Source organism: Pseudophryne corroboree, chromosome 2, assembly GCF_028390025.1.
Source record: "Pseudophryne corroboree isolate aPseCor3 chromosome 2, aPseCor3.hap2, whole genome shotgun sequence".
NCBI lineage: Eukaryota > Metazoa > Chordata > Amphibia > Anura > Myobatrachidae > Pseudophryne > Pseudophryne corroboree.
Genome location: NC_086445.1, coordinates 665,743,104 through 665,767,855, shown reverse-complemented (window position 1 = coordinate 665,767,855; position 24,752 = coordinate 665,743,104). Strand labels below are relative to the sequence as shown.

Here is a 24,752-nt window from a genome sequence, read left to right as displayed (position 1 = left end):
CCTCAAAATTAAAGTGGAAAAACACACTACAGGCTGATACAACTTTGCTGTAATGTCATTAAAACAAGTCAAAATGAGGCTCAGTAGTGTGTGTGGCCTCCACGTGCCTGTATGACCTCCCTACAACGCCTGGACATGCTCCTGATGAGGTAACGGATGGTCTCCTGAGGGATCTCCTCCCAGACCTGGACTAAAGCATCCGCCAACTCCTGGACAGTCTGAGGTGCAACGTGGCATTGGTGGATGGAGCGAGACATGATGTCCCAGATGTGCTCAATTGGATTCAGGTCTGGGGAACGGGCGGGCCAGTCCATAGCATCAATGCCTTCATCTTGCAGGAACTGCTGACACACTCCAGCCACATGAGGTCTAGCATTGTCTTGCATTAGGAGGAACCCAGGGCCAACCGCACCAGCATATGGTCTCACAAGGGGTCTGAGGATCTCATCTCGGTACGTAATGGCAGTCAGGCTACCTCTGGCGAGCACATGGAGGGCTGTGCGGCCACCCAAAGAAATGCCACCCCACACCATTACTGACCCACTGCCAAACCGGTCATGCTGGAGGATGTTGCAGGCAGCAGAATGTTCTCCTTTGCGTCTCCAGACTCTGTCACGTCTGTCACATGTGCTCAGTGAGAACCTGCTTTCATCTGTGAAGAGCACAGGGCGCCAGTGGCGAATTTGCCAATCTTGGTGTTCTCTGGCAAATGCCAAACGTCCTGCACGGTGTTGGGCTGTAAGCACAACCCCCACCTGTGGACGTCGGGCCCTCATACCACCCTCATGGAGTCTGTTTCTGATCGTTTGAGTAGACACATGCACATTTGTGGCTTACTGGAGGTCATTTTGCAGGGCTCTGGCAGTGTTCCTCCGGTTCCTCCTTGCACAAAGGCGGAGGTAGCGGTCGTGCTGCTAGGTTGTTGCCCTCCTACGGCCTCCTCCACGTCTCCTGATGTACTGGCCTGTCTCCTGGTAGCGCCTCCATGCTCTGGACACTACGCTGACAGACACAGCAAACCTTCTTGCCACAGCTCGCATTGATGTGCCATCCTGGATGTGCTGCACTACCTGAGCCACTTGTGTGGGTTTTAGCGAGGCCATACAGGCACGTGGAGTCCACACACACTACTGAGCCTCATTTTGACTTGTTTTAAGGACATTACATCAAAGTTGGATCAACCTGTAGTGTGTTTTTCCACTTTAATTTTGAGGGTGACTCCAAATCCAGACCTCCATGGGTTAATAAATTTGATTTCCATTGATAATTTTTGTGTGATTTTGTTGTTAGCACATTCAACTATGTAAAGAACAAAGTATTTAATAAGAATATTTCATTCATTCAGATCTAGGATGTGTTATTTTAGTGTTCCCTTTATTTTTTTGAGCAGTGTATATATATTATTTATAATCCACATTTTGTTATGTTAAAGCCTTATTCCAAAAACTGGAATACATTAATTGTTCCCCTCAAAATTCTACACACAATACCCCATAATGATAACGTGAAAAAAGTTTTTGGGAGATTTTTGCAAATGTATTAAAAATAAAAAACTAAGACATCACATGTACATAAGTATTCCCAGCCTTTGCTCAATACTTTGTTGCTACACCTTTGGCAGCAATTACAGCCTCAAGTATTTTTGAATATGATGCCACAAGCTCGGCACACCTATCTTTGGGCAGTTTTGCCCATTCCTCTTTGCAGCACCTCTCAAGCTCCATCAGGTTGGATGGGAAGCATCGGTGCACAGCCATTTCCAGATCTCTCCAGAGATGTTCAATCAGATTCAGGTCTGGGCTCTGGCTGGGCCACTCAAGGACATACACAGAGGTGTCCTGAAGCCACTCCTTTGATATCTTGGCTGTGTGCTTAGGGTCGTTGACCTGCTGAAAGATGAACTGTTGCCCCAGTCTGAGGTCAAGAATGCTCTGGAGCAGGTTTTTATCCAGGATGTGTTACAGACTGAGTACAATGTTATAGATTGAGTATTTGGAACTCTGCTGAATATGTGACAACTAGGGAGTTCCATTACTCATGAGTGAAGCTGCGGCCAGTAAGAATGACCGCAGCAACTCATGCTGTACCCCTGACTCTGTTACCCCTCTTTGTGGTCGGATGGTGCCTTCGGTGCTAAAGTTCTTGTGCCCACGGCAGCCGTGTTTGAATGGGCGAATTAGATCCGCCCAAACTCTGATGCCCCCCGGTCTTATAAAGTGACAAGGCACCACCCGAGACTGCGAGTAAGGGGGAACCTAACTAACCCTGCAATACCAATGCATGAGTGATAATGAGACCAACAATGGTTTTAGATGTTATAAGCAAATAAACAGTGAGAGCAACAATGCTCAGGGATGTTAATGATATAAATATAAATAAAGAACTGTTAGCGTGGATACTCCACGAAAACCTGAACACTGGCAAGATCTGGTCAAGAATCGATCAGTCAAAGTCTCCAGGTCACAGCACAACAGAAAGGTAATAACGATGCGGCCTCTGACGCAGAATACGGCAGAGCTGCAGACTCAAGATACCACAAGGGAATGACACAGGGGAGTTCCAAGGACTGGCCGAGAGAGATGGAAACCGAACAGGACTCTTAACTGGACACATTCCGAACAGGAACCAGGACCAGGGCACCAGGAGTTCAGACTGGAACCAGGAATTACAGACAAGGACCAAGAACAGCTGACAGGGACCAGGAACAGGTTTGCTAGAAGCTAACCAGGAACATACAGGTACAATAATCAAATTCTATCACCAGCTCTGGATGCAGGGCAAGCTGAGTAATAAAGGAATCACGCCCCAATCAGGATAGCTGGAAGCCAGGCACAAGGTAGAGGCCTAATTACTGGCAGGTGACACTACACGAGACAAACTGCAGTACACAGACTCACCACATAATGACCTAATTACCTGACAGGTGAGGCTGAACACATAGGAAGCAGGCTGCAATTTCACAGACTCACCACAGGTGGCCAACAACAGTACTCTAAACAAGTACATGAGAAATCCTGGCATGCAAACAGAAATATAACATAAAATACATGAGCAAAATGCAAACAAGAATGAGCCACTGCCGTGGCTCATAACAGGTTGTCTCTGTATTCATCTTTCCCTCTATCCTGACTAGTATCCCAGTTCCTGCCACTGAAAAACATCCCCACAGCATGATGCTGCCACCACCATGCTTCACTGTAGGGTACTGGCCTGATGATGAGCGGTGCTTGGTTTCCTCCAACCATGACGCCTGGCATTCATTCCAAAGAGTAAAACCTTTGTCTTATCAGACCAGAGAATTTTGTTTCTCATGGTCTGAGAGTCCTTCAGGTGCATTTTGGCAAACTCCAGGCGGCTGCCATGTGTTTTTTACTAAGGGGTGGCTTCTGTCTGGCCACTCTATCATACAGGCCTGATTGGTGGATTGCTGCAGAGATGGTTTTCCTTCAGGAAGGTTCTCCTCTCTCCACAGAGAAATGCTGTAGCTATGACAGAGTGACCATCAGGTTCTTGGTCATCTCCCTGACTAGGTCCCTTCTCCCCCGATCGCTCAGTTTAGACAGCCGGCCAGCTCTAGGAAAAGTCCTGGTGGTTCAGAACTTCTTCCATTTATGGATGATGGAGGCCACTGTGCTCATTGGGACCTTCAAAGCAGGAGATATTTTTCTGTACCCTTTACCAGATTTGTGCCTCGAGCCAATCCTGTCTCGGAGGTCTATTGACAATTCCTTTGACTTCATGCTTGGTTTGTGCTCAGACATGCACTGTCAAGTGTGGGACCTTATATAGACAGGTGTGTGCCTTTCCAAATCATGTCCAATCAACTTAATTTACCATATGCTATGTCGAAGTCGGAAAATATTGCAATACACACACCACATGCAAACACCACACAGATGGCATCCATATATGTACTTAGTCTGACGTGCGTGCAGCATACTCGCAAATTGCGTGCAATCGCCTCCCACGGGAGTGCGCGTACGGGCGTGGTATGAGCAGTTACAGAAAGATTCTTACTATTAATGCAGAGACATGCCACAGTGCCCAGCCTGTGTTGAGTCACTTTTCACACACACACTAATCTAACCAAACATGCACATCCTTCCAACACAATGTCTTGGTATTCCAATGTTTGAACAGACCCCCTGGTCTGTGAAGAAAGATACACACAAACCAAACTGTCATTGTTTAATGGAAAACAGGACAATAGGAGACAAATATACTATACAAAGAGCACAGGCCTTGCTGATACAGATCACTAGCAGCTGACAACTTACATGGATCAGAGGTGTAACATTTATAGTCAAAACTCTTGGAATTATATATATATATATATATATATATATATATACACATTCGAGATAGAACCGTCACTCATAGCTTACACTGCATCTGGTGGATGCCTTCAGTGGAACAAGGATACTGAATAGCAGAAAACTGTGGCACTCCATAGTTTGTAATGAATAGTTTACTGGTTTACATCAAAAAACCTTCTCACATGCCTATAATGGCCAACGTTTCGGTGCCTGAAACACCGTTGTCAAGGCAGGCATAACGGAACTCACAAGGAAATAAAATACAGAGACATACACAAACATCTTACCTAAATAGGCAGGGATCATCTTGCCGCCGGAGAGCCGGGTCCGGCGGGCGCTTCCGTCTGCAGCTGCTGGCGGAGCGTCACTTCCGGTGACGGCAGCCGGCTTCCGTCCCGGTTACCTTGGCAACCCTGATACAGCAGCGCTGTCAGGTTGCCGTGGTGCCATCGCTTTGCCGCTGAGTGATCTCCCCGGCCATCCACGGGGCAATCTGTGTGGGGATACAAGCATCACATTAGGGAAACACAAAAAGTACTAATGGTGATAATAAACATACAGTGAAAACAAACAAAAACAATTAAAGACTGCCCACAGGTTAAAACATGTTAAGCTGCCCGCTGAGAGTACCGGGGTTCAATGGGGCAATCCTATACACAGAGAAGAATCGTCTGTGTTAAATCACAAATCTGAGGAGGCAGATCTCCAGCAATACTGACCCGGAAAGTAGCTGGGATATATGATGAGGAGCAGAAGTGCATAGTAAGTGGGGAAGAAACAGATCAGAATAGTAAAGGAATGAAAGCATAAGTGAAGGGAAAGTGGTGAAAGATTCCAGAAAAGAAGGGAGAGAAAAAAAAAAAAGGGTAAAAAAGAAGAAAAGAAGAAACGAACTGAGATGAAGCTATAGAGAAAACCAGTAAACTATTCATTACAAACTCTGGAGTGCCACAGTTTTCTGCTATTCTATATATATATATATTTGTGTGTATCTTGAGAATGGTTGGTCATTTCATGTGTAGGATCATGTTGCTTTGAGAGATCGCATGACAGGGTAACCTAATGAACATGGAAATATCTGTCACACATTGCATGTTTCCCAAATTTAGTGCACACATTGCACATAGACTCCCCTTTCCCCTCATGCAACTGATCAGAGCATCATGCATGGTATCTACGTGTTCGGATAATTATGAGTAATAATCCGGTGTTGGTTTGGAGAAGATCGCATGTCGTTGTGAATAGTTATTCGCAAAGGCAGATTAAAGGTATATTTGTGTTTATTATGTACTTGGTATGCGGCTGGAATCCAGAGCTACACACCCCTGGATCAAGGCATCGCCCATCTCTTCAAACCAACCAATGACCTCTCCTGTACTGTAAACGACCATCCCTCCAACCAATCAGTGGAGAGCATACAACCCCATTGTATTGTATTTTGGGCAAGGGTATATAAACCTTGCACCTGGGCCGGTCACTCTCTCTCTGCTTTTTAAAAGACTCATAGGTCGTCTTGCCAGACGGCTGGGGACCGGATCCGGGTGGCGCAAGCGACAAAGCGTATGTATCATTGGGTGTGACTCTCTCTCTGTGATTGAATTGTATTGTGTTGTACCATTATATTTTAACTTATTGTAACCCCCTTTTACAAATATATTATTACTTGTTGCTGCTTTGGACCACAACATACAATCAAATACTGGTTTCGCATTCAGTTTCTGTTGAGCATTTGTATAGTATAATTGCCACACCTAGAGCTGCCTCATGCTCTCAGCGTGTCGGTCTATGTGTATGCACTGAGTGTAAGCTGCACGGCTATTCCGGCGTGTGTACGCTAACTGGGGACAGAGTATTTATTACAGCAGCCGCAGCGGCTTCAGTTACAGTGTGCAATAGGGGTTAGTGGCTGTTTTTCCAAGAAGTCTATCGAACTTCTCAATTGGGGACATCGTCCGGCTCATCTCATACCCGGCTTTTGCACAACAGTACAGGCGCTTGCCAGCAGCAAGGGTGGATTAGCATTATTATATTGTGTTGAGCTATCTTGTGCTGCTGAACCGCACCTGTACTGCATTGGTTAGGGATGCTGGCGTGAACCGCAAGGACAAAGGAAGAAAAAAAAAGCCATTTCAAAGTTTGTTGTTTTTTCTTTTGCACATGTAACCTGGCGTAAAGGCGCACACAGCGTACCCATACTTTGCATCCATCCCAAATATTGTTGCCATAGGTTATAACGGTCATTTACATAGGCAAACGCAGGGGGGGTTTCCGGTTGCCTGGAAACCCCCCTCCTCTTGGCCAGTGACTCAGATTATGACAATAGCAATAGAATATAATATGATTACGAGAGCTGTCGACACAACCTGCAGTTTAAGGGACAGAGCTGCTGCACGTGCCCATTGGTAGCTGCTGCTTCTAACAATTTTCTGTGTGTGTGTGTGTGTGGATCTGACCCCTCAGTCACTGCAGTGGACCAGAGAGTAGCTACCAGGAAGAAGAGACAGGCACCTTATCATGAAGTGGAAGAATGTGTGCTTAGAAAGTACAGTTCTGTCTCCTACTGGTTCTCTAATGTTTGTGTATTTATTCATTATGGGATGTTTAACCTTTACCTGACCACTTATTTTATTTATCTTAAATATGTGTGATACGGCTTTTAAAATAGACCACCTATAGTGTTAAATATTTAATATTGTATTCAACACGGTATCCAGTGTATAAAAAGACCAATGTATACATTAATGTCCAGGGTTGGTACTAGGTCCATCTACCACTTGCCCAAACTCCCGCACTTCCTCGAATGTTCTGCAGAGCGGGAGATTGTGGATTGTATTTGGAAACCCCCCTCTAGAAATCCTGCGTTTGCCACTGATTTATAGGTTTGTGTGAAACCGGATACATCTGTGTTGCTATATACATTTGAAGTAACTGTGTTAATGATATAGTTGTAAGGACACAAAACACAGCTCTGGCCTAGTCTTTTAGGTTAAACAGAGCAATTGTGGGGTGTGTTCGTGAGCGACAATAGTTTATATCGCTCACATTTATACTGTGTGATTTGTTTTAGTGCGGGCGCACTTTTGTACACGTGGCCCAGACAAAGTACGTAAGCACGCACAAGCGTGAAAAGGCACGTGCGGTTGCGTAATTACGCAAGTTGCGTAAGATCGCTAACGCCAAGGACAAACCACACAATAGTTCTATTTAAAGCGGAGTAGTAGATGTTTATCTACAAATAGCACATAACTATCCGGTTTCAAACGCAGATTAGAATAACATTGATAAAGTGTGTTACCTCTGGGGAAAGCTATCAGTTAACAGGAAAGGATATTTTTCTGATCAGAAAACTATAGAGTGTTAGTGGGGGCTGAAAAAGGTGTGAATGTATTGAACTCAGCTTGGTGAACTCGGTGAAACTCGGTGAACTTGGTGAGCACGGTCTAGGTGAACACGTGCAACGGAGTGTGATAAAGCTTTGTGAAGTTGTTGTTTTAAAGGTTTTTTTTTCTTGGCATTACACTCCGGCTGTTTTGGAGCACAGTGTGAAGACTCCAGTGATCCTACAACTTATAGATAGCAAGTGTCTATAGGCGGTACGATTGGACCGCACGGTTGTGTGAGCGATACGTGGCGCAACGTGATACGAAGTTTTGCATATTTGTGCGTAAATCTCGTCATCATACGCGTTGTGTAAAGCACATGCAAGCGTGATTTGTGTAAAAATTGTCTTTTAGGCAGATATTCACTGGGTACGGTAAGTTACTCCTAAAGGCCCAGGGGATATAGGCCGAAGCAGGGCCTGCACGCGTAGCGCGTGTCTGCTAAATAGGGCGGATCCGTGGTACTTGGAGCAGAAGAAGTTAGTGGAAGAACTTTGAGGACTTCCACCGTTAGACTACTGTGTTTGGAGCATTTTAGGAAGTTTTCCCATGTTAAAAGGGTCCACAATGGGAGCCAAGTGCACAACACAGGGACGTTCCTCAGTCAGGGTTCAGACAGCAGAATTGAGACCCAGGGGGTCAGCTCGGTTGGTAATGTGGGGGAAGTATGGTCCCCACACTGAGACCTTTTGTGATGAATGGACACGAATGACTGTGGGGGATAAAGCATCATTTCCTGGGATAGGTAGTTTTGATCCAGAGGTACTACACAATGTAAGGATTAGAATATGTCTGCTCAAATCCAGAAAGCAAAGGGTAAGGCATACAGATTGTTTAAACTTGTGGCAACAAGAGGGGGATGTGCAAAGGGAGCTTGCTCGCACAGCAAGTTCCAAACCAGGCAGAAGCGTGAATGCGACAGCACCACCACCACCATATGTATGGCTGCCACCATACACGACACAAGGGTGGGCATTGCCCAACCACCAAGGGCAGTGGCCACATCAGCCAGTGAGGGGGCAGATGAGATCGTGGCGACTGGTAAGTACGGTACCGTCCATGCAGAAACAGTGACTCCCCGTATTGTAGAGACAAACAAGAAAGATGTGGTTGAGTTGCATCCAGTTAGGGTGATTGCAGTCCCTAACGGGAGAACTGACACTCAGGGGGTGACCCCAATCAGGAACATTGTAATGTACTGTCCCTGGTCCCGTATGGAGCTGAGGTCAATTGTGGCAGAATTCCCTGACCCCAGAAAGGATTTAGTCGGATGCCAGAAATATATAAAAGATTTAGGACTTTCCCAAGAACCCACAAAGAAAGATTGGCGGACGGTGTTGCGAGCGAGTCTCCCCTCTAACATTGACATCCCAAAATTTATTACAGACTGCAACCTAGAGGCAGAAGTGCCACTCACTGATGCTTACAATCAGGAGAATGTCAGGCAAATCAATATACAACTAGGTTTGTATTTCCCAGCCGTAGTTAGATGGAATAAGATTTTTTCCATAAGACAGAAAGAGAATGAACTGGCATCCGAATATTTCCACAGAGCTTTGATGGAAATGGCTAAATTCACTTGGGTTGAGGATATTAGAGACAATGTCAAACACAGGGAAGTAGCTGTCTCTGTATTAATGGAGGGATTGAAGGAGGCACTGAAAACCAGGGTGCAAACTTCTATGCCAAACTGGAGGGGTATTACGGTGACTGCACTTAGGGAATCAGCACTGGAGCACAACCGTAATATCCAGAAAACCAGGGAGGCACAAGGGGAGCGGTTGATGGTAATGAGCATCCAAGCACTGGAAGGAGCACCAACTCGACCAAAACCCCAGGCCCCTGACACATGGAAAAAGCCAAGAGTTTATCTGTGTAAAAGGGAAGGGCATTATGCCAGCAATTGTAACAGCACACAAAAATTCAGACCCCCTAGACAAGAACACGAGCAAAGTAATTATACGCATAGAGGAGATCAGGGATCATACAGGAGAGAGTACGAGGCGCATAGAGGGGAAACAAGAAAGTACCCACCATGGGAGGACTGGTGAGCCCCCGAAGACTTACCGTTATCCCCCTCACATATCATAGCCGCCAACGCCCAAAGGGTGGGTCCACGGCCCCAATAGAGGTTAGGCCACACCTGTAGTCTGCAGCCTGTGAAGCTGATCGCTGGCCCTGGGAATGAACCTGAGGTCTTGGTCAAAGTAGCAGGAACACTACAACCATTTCTTGTAGATACAGGGGCGGCCAGATCTGTACTCAAAGCTCCAACCAATTTACTGACCACGGGCAAAACCATTTCGGCTACGGGAGTAACAGGAACGGTGCAACACTACCCTTTGAGTAGACCGGCAGAGATTACGATAGGGCCCCTGCAGACCAAACACTCTTTTCTGCTGGCTGCATCGGCTCCGACTAATCTGCTCGGCAGAGATTTATTGTGTAAAATGCGGTGTGTCATATATTGTACTCCTGAGGGTGTCTTCTTGGATATACCCGAGAATCACGTTCAAGAAGTGCAAGATATATTAGACACCCCTCAAAGGCTAATGTCGCACTCTGCTGTTATAGACAAGTGTCCATCAAAGGTAGAGGAAATGATCTCACAAATACCGGGTTCCCTTTGGACCAAAGATGGACAAGACACTGGATTGATAGCGAATGTAGCTCCAGTAGTAGTGCAAGTAAAAGATGGTAGGATAGCTCCAAAAATCCCTCAGTATCCTCTGAAGCCAGAGGTAGAATTAGGAGTGTACCCCGTCATAGAGCGGTTGCTACAACAGGGCATCCTAGTCAGGACGTCCAGCACAGCCAATAGTCCCATCTTCCCTGTGAAAAAGAGTGGGGGGAGGGGTTACCGGCTAGTGCAGGATTTAAGAGGGGTGAACAAAATAGTTGAGAGTCAATTCCCCGTAGTGCCCAATCCAGCTGTCATCTTGATGCAGATCCCCGCAACCTCTTCATACTTCACTATCATTGATCTCTGTTCTGCCTTCTTTTCTGTCCCTCTCCACCCCGACAGTCAGTACCTTTTTGCCTTCTCTTACAGGGGAGTACAGTACACCTGGACTCCACTTCCCCAAGGCTTCATTGTCAGCCCAAGTATATTCTCCCAAGCACTGCATGACTGTTTGCAATCCTTTCAACCTGAAAATGGCTCAGTGCTAATACAGTATGTTGATGACTTATTGTTGTGCTCTGACTCATTTGAAACGTCCTTGGCAGATACGAAGCAGCTGCTGCTTCACCTCTCCCAGACAGGACACAAGGTTTCAAAGGATAAATTACAGTTGTGCAGTAAAAGGGTGAGGTATTTGGGGCATTGCTTGACACAAGGACAACGACACCTCACTGCTGATAGGATAGAAGCGATTCGCAACATGACTCTGCCACAAACCCAGCAACAGATCCGCACTTTCCTAGGAATGTGTGGGTACTGCCGAAACTGGATCCCAGGGTTCTCCATACTGGCTTTACCTTTGCAGGAGATGGTCTCTTCAAACAAACCAGATCGGATTTCGCACACAGATGAGTCTAAACTGGCATTTGAGAGACTCAAACAGTGCCTATCACAGGCACCTGCATTAGATATGCCAGATTATGGGAAACCCTTTGAATTGTACGATACAGAGAGTGCTGGGTGTGCGGCAGGTGTTTTAACACAGAAACATGGTGATGCCAGCAGACCAGTAGCATACTACAGTGCACAGTTGGACACTGTAGCACGGTCTCTCCCCACATGCTTGCGAAGTGTTGCAGCGATAGCTTTGCTAGTGAGTAAGAGCGAAGACGTAGTGTTAGGACACAACCTGACCGTCCATACACCTCATGCAGTATCAGCCTTACTGAACTCTGCCCAAACCAGACATGTCTCATCTGCGCGGTTTACAAGGTGGGAATTATCACTAATTGCCCCTGTAAACATCACCATAAAGAGATGCAGCTCATTAAATCCTGCAACTTATCTGCCAAGTGTGCCTGGACAGGCACAAAGGGCGGAGGATGAGAATGATGGTGAAGGAGGATTTAGTGAAGACACTGATACGCATGATTGTATGGGATATCTGAACCAGACTTTCACTGCGAGACCTGACATTAGTGACAACCCACTGGAAAACGTAGATTTTACTTTTTACACTGACGGTAGTTGCCACAGACAGACGGACTCGGGAGACCTGTGTACTGGATACGCAGTTGTAGACGACAGAAGTATCATAGAAGCTGAGCCCCTGGGTCCACCGCACTCAGCACAAGTTGCTGAGCTGGTCGCCCTAACCAGAGCGTGTGAATTGGCCAAGGGTAAGTCAGCTAATATATACACAGATTCTAGGTATGCCTTTGGAGTGGTACATGATTTCGGGGCCCTATGGCGCCTCAGAAATTTCATGACAGCAGCTGGCACACCCGTGGCGCATGCGACCCACATCAAAAGATTGCTATCAGCAATACAAGACCCCGACAGAGTGGCTGTTATCAAGTGCAAAGCCCACACTTACAGTCAAGACCCAGTGTCACTTGGTAACAGCAGGGCAGATGAAGCTGCCAAGGCAGCAGCAAGTTCAGCCACACTAACCAACATCACACCACTGATGACATTTAACACAATAAGCACACAACAACTCATTGAAATGCAAGATTTGTGTTCTCTGCAGGAGAAGTCCGTCTGGAAGGCGAAGGGATATGAAAGAGAGTCTTCGGGCCTCTGGACAGATGGGCACGGTAAGCCAGTGGCCCCCAGAGCATATCTTCCAAGCTTAGCTGAGGCGGCACATGGTCTGACTCATCTAGGTAAAGAGGGTATGTGTAAGCTGGTGAGAGCCTACTGGTGTGTGCCAGGATTCTCTTCTCATGCGGGTAAGAGAGCAATGACATGTCTTACTTGCTTGAGGAAGAATATTGGAAAGTCAATACCAACAGAACCATCCCATATCCCTCCGACAGACGGCCCTTTTCAGGTAATACAAATTGACTTCATACAGTTACCACCCTGTAGGAATTTAAAATATGTATTAGTCTGTATTGATGTGTTTTCCAATTGGGTAGAAGCGTTCCCTGCTGCCACAAATACTGCTACGTTCACTGCAAAGAAAATTGTGCAGGAATTTGTGTGTAGATATGGTATCCCTAGAATAATTGAAAGTGATTGGGGTACCCATTTTACAGGTGAAGTCTTTCAGGTCATGTGCAAACTGATGGGTATTAATAGCAAGCTACATACTCCGTACCGGCCACAGGCGAGCGCAAAGGTGGAGAGAATGAATAGCACTATTAAGAACAAGCTTAGCAAAGTGATGGTTGAAACTGGATTGTTGTGGCCAGAGGCATTGCCACTAGTGTTGTACAGCATCAGTATCACTCCCAGGTCACCACTTAACCTATCACCCTTTGAAGTTCTTTTTGGGCGACAACCTCACGTAATGATTGACCCCCAGGATGATTTGAAATGTAATAACGAAGTGACTGTGCAATATTTGGTTAGGATGAGCCAGCAGCTCAGAAATCAACAAAGAAATCTAAAGCTGGTGATTCCTGACCTACCAAACAGTAATTGTCATGACATTGAACCTGGGGATTATGTGATGATTCGAAATTTCTTACGCTCAGGTTGCCTCAAAGACAGGTGGGAAGGACCATACCAAGTTTTGTTAACCAGCACAACAGCATTGAAGGTTGCCGAGAGAGAGACTTGGGTCCACTCGTCCCATTGCAAGAAGGTCGCTGACCCGGAGAAGACTCGTGACAAAGAGCAGGTGGAAGAGAACCTCGTATCACTAGAGTGCTTGTTCCGGGAAAGTTGAGAGGCAGGACTGTTGAAAGGCATCTGAGCATGGAGAGTAACGAGAGTTAGAACGGTTGTCGTACCATTTTCTTTTTTCACCTCCCCCTGCATTTTTCCTTTCTTTTCTCCTTCTTATTTTCCTCCTTTCCTCTAACGAAATGGATCGGTTACAAGAGACTGCGTTTCGGGTTCTGTTAGAGACTTTGGTTTTAATAAGGACAACTTGTTTTTGTATGGGTCCCAGAGAGGTGGAGCAAGGATCTGGAGTGAGTTCTGATGGAGAGTACGGGTTGGTAGGACCCCAGGATCAGCGTATCACTTTCACCAAGGCTAGCATCAGAAAAAGGAAATCCACAAACCGGAACCCAACTCATCAATCACCAAAAATGTCATTTTATTGTTGTATGTACCATTACATGTCTTCTGTTCATCTCTGTAGGGCTAGGTTAGTGAAACACACATAGTCATTAGATAATAGGGACACATAATTGCTCACACATATGGATCCCCACGATGTATCATCAGATAAATGTGCTCCCCATTTATCATATAGCTCGGTGGAGTTTGTTGGACCATGTACAGACCCTTAATACGGGATGAGAAGGAATATAATGAATACTTTGCAAAGCCTAGAAGCTAGTGATGCACGATGATACATCGCCCTCATGCAGTTACTCATACATACACGTTTTTCCTATCACACTAGGCCATCCATTTCTCACCTATGACCTATTCTCCCTCTTCCAAGGTACATACTCGCCCATTGTAATGTATAGCATGTAAATATTTTTTTTTCCCTGTTATTAATATTAGTGGCAATTATTGTTGACTGCCAAAGGGTGGACTTTCGAAGTCGGAAAATATTGTAATACACACACCACATGCAAACACCACACAGATGGCATCCATATATGTACTTAGTCTGACGTGCGTGCAGCATACTCGCAAATTGCGTACAATCGCCTCCCACGGGAGTGCGCGTACGGACGTGGTATGAGCAATTACAGAAAGATTCTTACTATTAATGCAGAAACATGCCACAGTGCCCAGCCTGTGTTGAGTCACTGTTCACACACACTAATCTAACCAAACATGCACATCCTTCCAACACAATGTCTTGGTATTCCAATGTTTGAACAGATCCCCTGGTCTGTGAAGAAAGATACACACAAACCAAACTGTCATTGTTTAATGGAAGCCAGGACAATAGGAGACAAATAGACTATACAAAGAGCACAGGCCTTGCTGATACAGATCACTAGCAGCTGACAACTTACATGGATCAGAGGTGTAACATTTATAGTCAAAACTCTTGGAATTATATATATATATATATATATATAAAAAAAAAAAAAGACAGTTTCCCAAAGGAGCTTGTAGTAATGCTTTGGTATGTATCAATATAAATAGTGTCCTTAATTTTTTATATATAAAAAAAGGATTTTATTTCCTTTAGAAGTACAATACATAAAATTTGTTCAATTACATTCAGTAACACTTTATACATGAGATGATTAAAATTCCATTCTTAGTCATATAGTGGTGACTCTTGAAGAACGCAATAGTTGTCTCAGAAACCCAACGCGTTTCGTCCTTCGGACTTCATCAGGGGCTTTGCAATCTAAGCATTTAAAGAACATTTTGTGAACTTCCGACTCTCAAATGGAGTCACTATATCACCTCATAGATACAAGTATACATACCAAGAGACTTCAAAACAGATAATCAGCATATAAATCTTCTATAAGTGGACAATTTACCAGAGCGGTATTGGATAATATTCACCTCATGGATTATCTGTAAAACCATTGTATACAACATCAATATATATAAAGTATACAGTACATACATATATAAAACATCAATCAATAAATAAAATAAAATAGAATATGGCCAGAATATATTGAAAAGGAGGAGGAATAGGAGATGAGAAGGTGATCCATGGATAGGAATCAAATTCTTTTAGAAGGTCAGACTCATTTGAGCTTGATATCATTTCAAAGGTATGACTTTTAATTTAGAAAAGTCATTTAGTATAAATGTAAATAATACATAAGGTTGTCATAGGCTGCATATGAAATTACAGCTGATTTCAACTATTAAAGAATTACTCGTGGTGAATGTTAATATTTTCACATGTGCTGTTCTTTCATTTATATTGAGACATGTTCATACATACCACTTCGCTTATTCAGAGGTTTATAAGACAATTAATTCCCAGAATTGGGCCAGAATTGTTTTGACAAAGAGTCAATATAAATGACTGTCGCAATGCCTGTGACAGAAAAATACATACATGTAATCGTGATTAACCACCTTAGTCATATCGCCACGATATATATAGAAGTGTCAATGTGACATTACTCATGATAAAATTAGATCAATTATCAAAGTATGGAAGTCAGAAGTAATTCATAGCTAAAGAAGGCTATAATAGCAACATCCATAATTGAAAAATTTCCAATATTTTTAAAAATAAATAATTGTTTCCTACATCAATATATTCATCAATCCATGATTGGAGAACATGAAAATAGATCAATTGTCAAAGTCAGAAATAATTCATAATAAAAGAAGGCTATAATAGCAACATCCATAATTGAAAAAGTGTCCAATCTCTTTAGAAATAGTTCCAACATTAATATATTAATCAATCAATGATAGGGGACCATGAAAGTAGGGTGCTCACCTCTCTGTAGTACACAATGTTCCAGTCAGCTGTATAAACTGGATCCAAACCCACTGGGTTTATATACCCCTGGGTGCCTGACCTCACTTCCTGTGTGAAAATAACCTAAATTAATACTAAACCCTATTAAAGACTGATCTATTATATATCCTTTGTATGTAGACCAAACAGATTAGGGGAATTGTCAATATTTAAATAAAAATCAGTTGGACAAAATGTTGAATTGGAGGCAAAAAAGTCCTAATTAAAAATTGCGTTTCATTGGGCCGGCGCGGCGTGCGTTCCAAAGCGCTACTTCCGCTTCCTGTTTGATAATCTCCATGTGTGGCCACATTTTTTTCGAAGATGTATTGACGTACATCCACCCAATTCTCATAGGGGTGTGTGCGTCCATCTGGTTCACGGTGTGCGTTCCAACCCATCTCACTTCCGCCTGTTACTGCCGGAAGTAGGTGAATGACGCACTTCCGGTCCGGCGTGCGCTCCATTGACTAAACTGCGTTACATTAGCTTGTGGATGTTTCCCGTTTCCAATACCTCCAGCACCAAACGATCCATTATTGGGGGAACATATAGATCGCTAATCAAGCCACTGGCTATAGAAATAATACGTATATTTATGATAAAGTGACCATAAAGATATATATTTATAACGAAGATCTATATATTGTAAGTGACAGAATTCCGATCTAGTGCGCACTAAATTAACTAAACAGCATTTAATTTGCTCATAGAAGCTCCCCGTTGCTAAGGGAAACACAGCGATTTCTTCCAACATCAATCCATCCATTTCTGGGGGAACATATAAAATGCTAATAAGAGCCAGTGATTATAATTACCATCTATGTGTATTAAAGTGATATACAAATAATAATCATGAATTATCATATATATTAGGTGCTCATGTCAATAAGAGATCAGATCTATCCCTAGTGAATTATTATAAACAAGTGTTAAATGCTATAAAAATGATAATATTAATTAATAATATGAAAATATATATAAATTATACAAAAATATATATAAAAATATATATATAAAAATATATATATATGTGCCACATATTTTCATGGTCCCCCATTTACAATACAAAAAATCTAATCTTATACAGTCAGAATTAAATACTTGTATAACAAAAAATTCATCTGACACTAACCATTAAAGACCTTATAATCTGATAGAGCATCTAAAAAAAGACTCTATAGAAAGGAAACTATGTCGATGCCCTCATTATGACCATTAGGAGATTGAGTGTTCAACGTGTAAATCCAAAATGTTTCACGTTTGGCCAAATTTAGTTCCCTACTACTCCCTCTGGGATCAACAGGTATAAATTCTAGAACAGTAAAAGAAAAATTTTCCTTACTTATAAGGGAATTGTGCTTCTCCCTATAGTGTCTCGGTAGGCTATGAGTTGTTAGTTTGTTTTTTATATTCCTCATATGCTCTTGAATTCTGATCTTAATAGGTCTCTTAGTTTTCCCTACATAGGACGAATGGCAGCCACACGTGATCCTGTAAACTACAAATTCTGTATTACAGTTGGCTAAATGATGTAGTTTATACTCTTTGCCTGTATCCAACTTGTGGCTGAAGGTTTTCCGTTCCATGTATTGACAGCAAATACACCTAGAGCATGGGAAACAACCTTTTGATGGAATTAAAGATTTTTCGTTGATTTGTGGTTTCATGTGTTTGAATATCTTACTTGGAGCTACTTTACTCTTCAGGTTTGGAGCCCTTTGAAAGACTATATCAGGTTTTTTAGATAAAGTTGGGCCCAAAATTGGGTCTCTCAAAAGGATACCCCAGTGGCGGTCCATGATCTTTCTAATAGCATAATTTTCACGATTATACTGAGTTACAAAAGGTCTAAATGACTGTTTCTTACTTTTAGGATTTGTAATCTTAGGTTGTAACATTTGTTCTCTATCTTTCGTGGATGCTCTGATTTTAGCTTCATTAATCAGATCATGTTTATATCCCCTATCAATAAACCTTTTTTGTAGAACGGTGGCTTGCTCCCAATAATCATTGATATTACTACAGTTGCGTCTCAATCTTACAAACTGTGCAAATGGAACTCCTCTTTTCCATGTTGGATGATGGCAACTTGATTCCGGGATGTAACTGTTAGCATCCACTTCCTTAAAGTGGGTCTTAGTGCTTATTCTTTCTCCCGGAGTACCAATTAAGACTAGATCTAGATAGTCGATGCTTCTACAATCCGTTCGGTGGGTGAATTTCAGATTATAATCATTGTTTTGTATAAAAGACATAAAGTTAGTAATCTCTGTTCCATCACCCTTCCAAATCAGCAGGAGGTCATCAATATACCTCTTGTAGAATATTATATTCTCACTGAATCTTGAATTGTATATAAATGATTCCTCCCATACTCCCATGAGGAGATTGGCATAGGATGGGGCGAATTTTGTCCCCATTGCTGTGCCCTGTTGTTGTCTGTAGAATTTCAAATTGAATTCAAAGTAGTTATGATTCAGTATGAATGAAATGCTATCAAGGAGGAACTTTATTTCCTTGTCCGATTTCCCTGGGTCTGCAGATAATACTTGTTTAACAGCTTCAAGGCCTTTATTATGAGGGATGCATGAATATAAAGCCTGGACGTCAATAGTTAACCAACAGAATTCTTCAGTCCAGACAAAAGTATCTAATGTCCTCAGTACACTGGTTGAATCTTTCAGATAAGATGTAAGCTTCACTACGTAAGGCTGTAGTTTAAGGTCCAAATAGTGTGATAAGTTCGATGTTAGGGAATTAATCCCTGCCACTATAGGTCGACCCGGAGGTGATGTTTTACTTTTGTGTACTTTCGGGATATGATAAAATGTCGGAATGATAGGAAACTTCACTAGTAAATAGTCATACTCTTCTTTACAGATTAAATCTTCCTTCAAAGCATTTTGAAGTAAATCCTTGAGTTCTTCTTGATACTGTGCAGATGGATTATCAGGCAGTTCTACATATGTCAATCCATCATAAAGGATTCTCGAAGCCTCATCCATGTATGCTGTTTTAGTTTGTAAAACTACAGCTCCTCCTTTATCAGCATTCTTGATCACCACGCTTTGATCTTCACGTAGTGTCTTTAGTGCTCCTTTCTCCTGTGTATTGAGGTTTGAGCAATATTTGGAGTTCTGTATCTTAATTTGTTTGAAGTCTTCCTTTACGGATTCATAAAATATGTCGAGATTGCTCCCTCTTGATTCAACAGGATAGAATTTCGATTGTAATCTGACTAGGGGTTCTTTTGTTTGAGGTGGTTTTATGCCTGGAGGATTCTTTAAAAAATGCCTATGGATGGTAAGTTTTCTTATAAATTTGTTGAGATCTATAAATAAATTAAATTTATTTACATGTGAGTCTGGTGCAAATTTGAGCCCCTTTGTTAAAAGTGAGTTCTCCGCTGTTGACAGTTGTCTCTCTGTGATGTTAATAATCCCTGTCTCGGTTTCTCCTGATAGAATAGTGCTTTTCTTTTCTTGGGGCTTTTTTCTACCACCTCTGGATCCTCGTTTTCTCCATTGTACCCTCTTTTCGTTCCTTGGGGTGAGTCTATCCGACTGAAAAGTTCTTCCTCTCGCTGGATAAGTGGGAACTTGTATCTTTGTCTCCCATCTAAAAAACGTTTAGACTGAAATTTCCCTGAAGACGGGGATTCTTCACTATCTACCTGATGTCTGAAAGTCCCTCGGTGTTCATAATCATTATGATATTTAAACCGATTTCTTTGATCACTATAATTGGAAGGGATTCTGTTTCTATATGTCCTCTGATCTTCTCTCTTATTTGGGTAAGGCGAATAGAAACGTCTCCTCGGTTCGTAGTTCTGTTGTCTACCACCATAATTATCATAATTATTCTGATAATTGCGCCGTCCTCTGTCTTGTTGTACAAATCTTGTTCTAAAAGGCTGAGTCTTCCTATTGTTGTCATTTTTACCTTCTTGAATGGGTAAATTGTGTACCTGACCTGAAATATAATCGTTTTTATCACGTATATATTTCTTCTGTTTACGAGATATAATCTCGTCTTCCAAATTGTCCAATTTAGATTGTAAATCAGTGACGTCACGTTTAAACTCTTCACTTTCTTCGAATTTATTGGCTTGAGCCTCAATTTTCTTAATCTCTTCGTCTAGATGATTGAGTTCACGTTTTCTTTCTTGAATAATTAAGGCTATCAATTTAGCAGAGCAACCATCCAATATGGCATTCCAGTTGGATATAAATTCTTCATTGCCTCCCCCAATCGTGGGGTTCTTATGGAGTCTGAGGCCTCTCGGAATTCTTCCTACCTCCAAATACTTCTCTAATGTTATTACATCATACCAATTTTTTAACTCTCTTATTGCCAGTTTTTCTACTAGATTAAGATAACCATAATAATCACCCTCATCAGATTGAAAAACTTGTTCCTCTTCCTCAAAAATATTCCTGACCTTTAATGATCTCCTAGATCTATCTTTAAAAATTGGCATTTTCGCACAAAAAGCTGCGTCACGGGTCTTCCTAACAGAGTGGTATAAATAGTATGGGGTTAAGACCCAGTTAACGCGCTGTAGGGATAAGCTACAACTTTGGGATTACCCCCTGTTAGGTGGGGTACAGTATAGAAATAGAAAAAAGACAGTTTCCCAAAGGAGCTTGTAGTAATGCTTTGGTATGTATCAATATAAATAGTGTCCTTAATTTTTTATATATAAAAAAAGGATTTTATTTCCTTTAGAAGTACAATACATAAAATTTGTTCAATTACATTCAGTAACACTTTATACATGAGATGATTAAAATTCCATTCTTAGTCATATAGTGGTGACTCTTGAAGAACGCAATAGTTGTCTCAGAAACCCAACGCGTTTCGTCCTTCGGACTTCATCAGGGGCTTAAAATAGAATATGGCCAGAATATATTGAAAAGGAGGAGGAATAGGAGATGAGAAGGTGATCCATGGATAGGAATCAAATTCTTTTAGAAGGTCAGACTCATTTGAGCTTGATATCATTTCAAAGGTATGACTTTTAATTTAGAAAAGTCATTTAGTATAAATGTAAATAATACATAAGGTTGTCATAGGCTGCATATGAAATTACAGCTGATTTCAACTATTAAAGAATTACTCGTGGTGAATGTTAATATTTTCACATGTGCTGTTCTTTCATTTATATTGAGACATGTTCATACATACCACTTCGCTTATTCAGAGGTTTATAAGACAATTAATTCCCAGAATTGGGCCAGAATTGTTTTGACAAAGAGTCAATATAAATGACTGTCGCAATGCCTGTGACAGAAAAATACATACATGTAATCGTGATTAACCACCTTAGTCATATCGCCACGATATATATAGAAGTGTCAATGTGACATTACTCATGATAAAATTAGATCAATTATCAAAGTATGGAAGTCAGAAGTAATTCATAGCTAAAGAAGGCTATAATAGCAACATCCATAATTGAAAAATTTCCAATATTTTTAAAAATAAATAATTGTTTCCTACATCAATATATTCATCAATCCATGATTGGAGAACATGAAAATAGATCAATTGTCAAAGTCAGAAATAATTCATAATAAAAGAAGGCTATAATAGCAACATCCATAATTGAAAAAGTGTCCAATCTCTTTAGAAATAGTTCCAACATTAATATATTAATCAATCAATGATAGGGGACCATGAAAGTAGGGTGCTCACCTCTCTGTAGTACACAATGTTCCAGTCAGCTGTATAAACTGGATCCAAACCCACTGGGTTTATATACCCCTGGGTGCCTGACCTCACTTCCTGTGTGAAAATAACCTAAATTAATACTAAACCCTATTAAAGACTGATCTATTATATATCCTTTGTATGTAGACCAAACAGATTAGGGGAATTGTCAATATTTAAATAAAAATCAGTTGGACAAAATGTTGAATTGGAGGCAAAAAAGTCCTAATTAAAAATTGCGTTTCATTGGGCCGGCGCGGCGTGCGTTCCAAAGCGCTACTTCCGCTTCCTGTTTGATAATCTCCATGTGTGGCCACATTTTTTTCGAAGATGTATTGACGTACATCCACCCAATTCTCATAGGGGGGTGTGCGTCCATCTGGTTCACGGTGTGCGTTCCAACCCATCTCACTTCCGCCTGTTACTGCCGGAAGTAGGTGAATGACGCACTTCCGGTCCGGCGTGCGCTCCATTGACTAAACTGCGTTCCATTAGCTTGTGGATGTTTCCCGTTTCCAATACCTCCAGCACCAAACGATCCATTATTGGGGGAACATATAGATCGCTAATCAAGCCACTGGCTATAGAAATAATACGTATATTTATGATAAAGTGACCATAAAGATATATATTTATAACGAAGATCTATATATTGTAAGTGACAGAATTCCGATCTAGTGCGCACTAAATTAACTAAACAGCATTTAATTTGCTCATAGAAGCTCCCCGTTGCTAAGGGAAACACAGCGATTTCTTCCAACATCAATCCATCCATTTCTGGGGGAACATATAAAATGCTAATAAGAGCCAGTGATTATAATTACCATCTATGTGTATTAAAGTGATATACAAATAATAATCATGAATTATCATATATATTAGGTGCTCATGTCAATAAGAGATCAGATCTATCCCTAGTGAATTATTATAAACAAGTGTTAAATGCTATAAAAATGATAATATTAATTAATAATATGAAAATATATATAAATTATACAAAAATATATATAAAAATATATATATAAAAATATATATATATGTGCCACATATTTTCATGGTCCCCCATTTACAATACAAAAAATCTAATCTTATACAGTCAGAATTAAATACTTGTATAACAAAAAATTCATCTGAATTCATCACTAACCATTAAAGACCTTATAATCTGATAGAGCATCTAAAAAAAGACTCTATAGAAAGGAAACTATGTCGATGCCCTCATTATGACCATTAGGAGATTGAGTGTTCAACGTGTAAATCCAAAATGTTTCACGTTTGGCCAAATTTAGTTCCCTACTACTCCCTCTGGGATCAACAGGTATAAATTCTAGAACAGTAAAAGAAAAATTTTCCTTACTTATAAGGGAATCTGTTTTGAAGTCTCTTGGTATGTATACTTGTATCTATGAGGTGATATAGTGACTCCATTTGAGAGTCGGAAGTTCACAAAATGTTCTTTAAATGCTTAGATTGCAAAGCCCCTGATGAAGTCCGAAGGACGAAACGCGTTGGGTTTCTGAGACAACTATTGCGTTCTTCAAGAGTCACCACTATATGACTAAGAATGGAATTTTAATCATCTCATGTATAAAGTGTTACTGAATGTAATTGAACAAATTTTATGTATTGTACTTCTAAAGGAAATAAAATCCTTTTTTTATATATAAAAAATTAAGGACACTATTTATATTGATACATACCAAAGCATTACTACAAGCTCCTTTGGGAAACTGTCTTTTTTCTATTTCTATACTGTACCCCACCTAACAGGGGGTAATCCCAAAGTTGTAGCTTATCCCTACAGCGCGTTAACTGGGTCTTAACCCCATACTATATATATATATATATATATATATATAAATATTTGTGTGTATCTTGAGAATGGTTGGTCATTTTATGTGTAGGATCATGTTGCTTTGAGAGATCGCATGACAGGGTAACCTAATGAACATGGAAATATCTGTCACACATTGCATGTTTCCCAAATTTGGTGCACACATTGCACATAGACTCCCCTTTCCCCTCATGCAACTTGTACTTATTTGCAAAGCACAACAAGGGAATTATACACCTTTACAGTATGCGAGGGGACAGTAACTGATCAGAGCATCATGCATGGTATCTACGTGTTCGGATAATTATGAGTAATAATCCGGTGTTGGTTTGGAGAAGATCGCATGTCGTTGCAAATAGTTATTCGCAAAGGCAGATTAAAGGTATATTTGTGTTTATTATGTACTTGGTATGCGGCTGGAATCCAGAGCTACACACCCCTGGATCAAGGCATCACCCATCTCTTCAAACCGACCAATGACCTCTCCTGTACTGTAAATGACCATCCCTCCAACCAATCAGTGGAGAGCATACAACCCCATTGTATTGTATTTTGGGCAAGGGTATATAAACCTTGCACCTGGGCCGGTCACTCTCTCTCTGCTTTTTAAAAGACTCATAGGTCGTCTTGCCAGACGGCTGGGGACCGGATCCGGGTGGCGCAAGCGACAAAGCGTATGTATCATTGGGTGTGACTCTCTCTCTGTGATTGAATTGTATTGTGTTGTACCATTATTTTTTAACTTATTGTAACCCCCTTTTACAAATATATTATTACTTGTTGCTGCTTTGGACCACAACATACAATCAAATACTGGTGTCGCATTCAGTTTCGGTTGAGCGTTTGTATAGTATAATTGCCACACCTAGAGCTGCCTCGTGCTCTCAGCATGTCGGTCTGTGTGTATGCACTGAGTGTAAGCTGCACGGCTATTCCGGCGTGTGTACGCTAACTGGGGACAGAGTATTTATTACAGCAGCCGCAGCGGCTTCAGTTACAGTGTGCAATAGGGGTT

At 41.6% G+C, this 24,752-nt stretch overlaps 2 long non-coding RNA genes across 2 annotated transcripts in view; one reads left to right on the top strand and one right to left on the bottom strand.

Moving 5' to 3' along the window:
- The window catches only part of LOC135042776 (uncharacterized), a 254,693-nt gene that overhangs the window by 156,156 nt on the left and 73,785 nt on the right, over nucleotides 1–24,752 (top strand). The gene's annotated exons all lie outside the window — the stretch shown is intronic.
- Nucleotides 15,187–16,253, bottom strand: LOC135051060 (uncharacterized). The gene is made up of 3 exons (XR_010242018.1): nucleotides 16,168–16,253; nucleotides 15,658–15,753; nucleotides 15,187–15,275 (listed from the first exon to the last, which is right to left on the bottom strand). It is a non-coding gene; the product is annotated as an uncharacterized LOC135051060 (long non-coding RNA).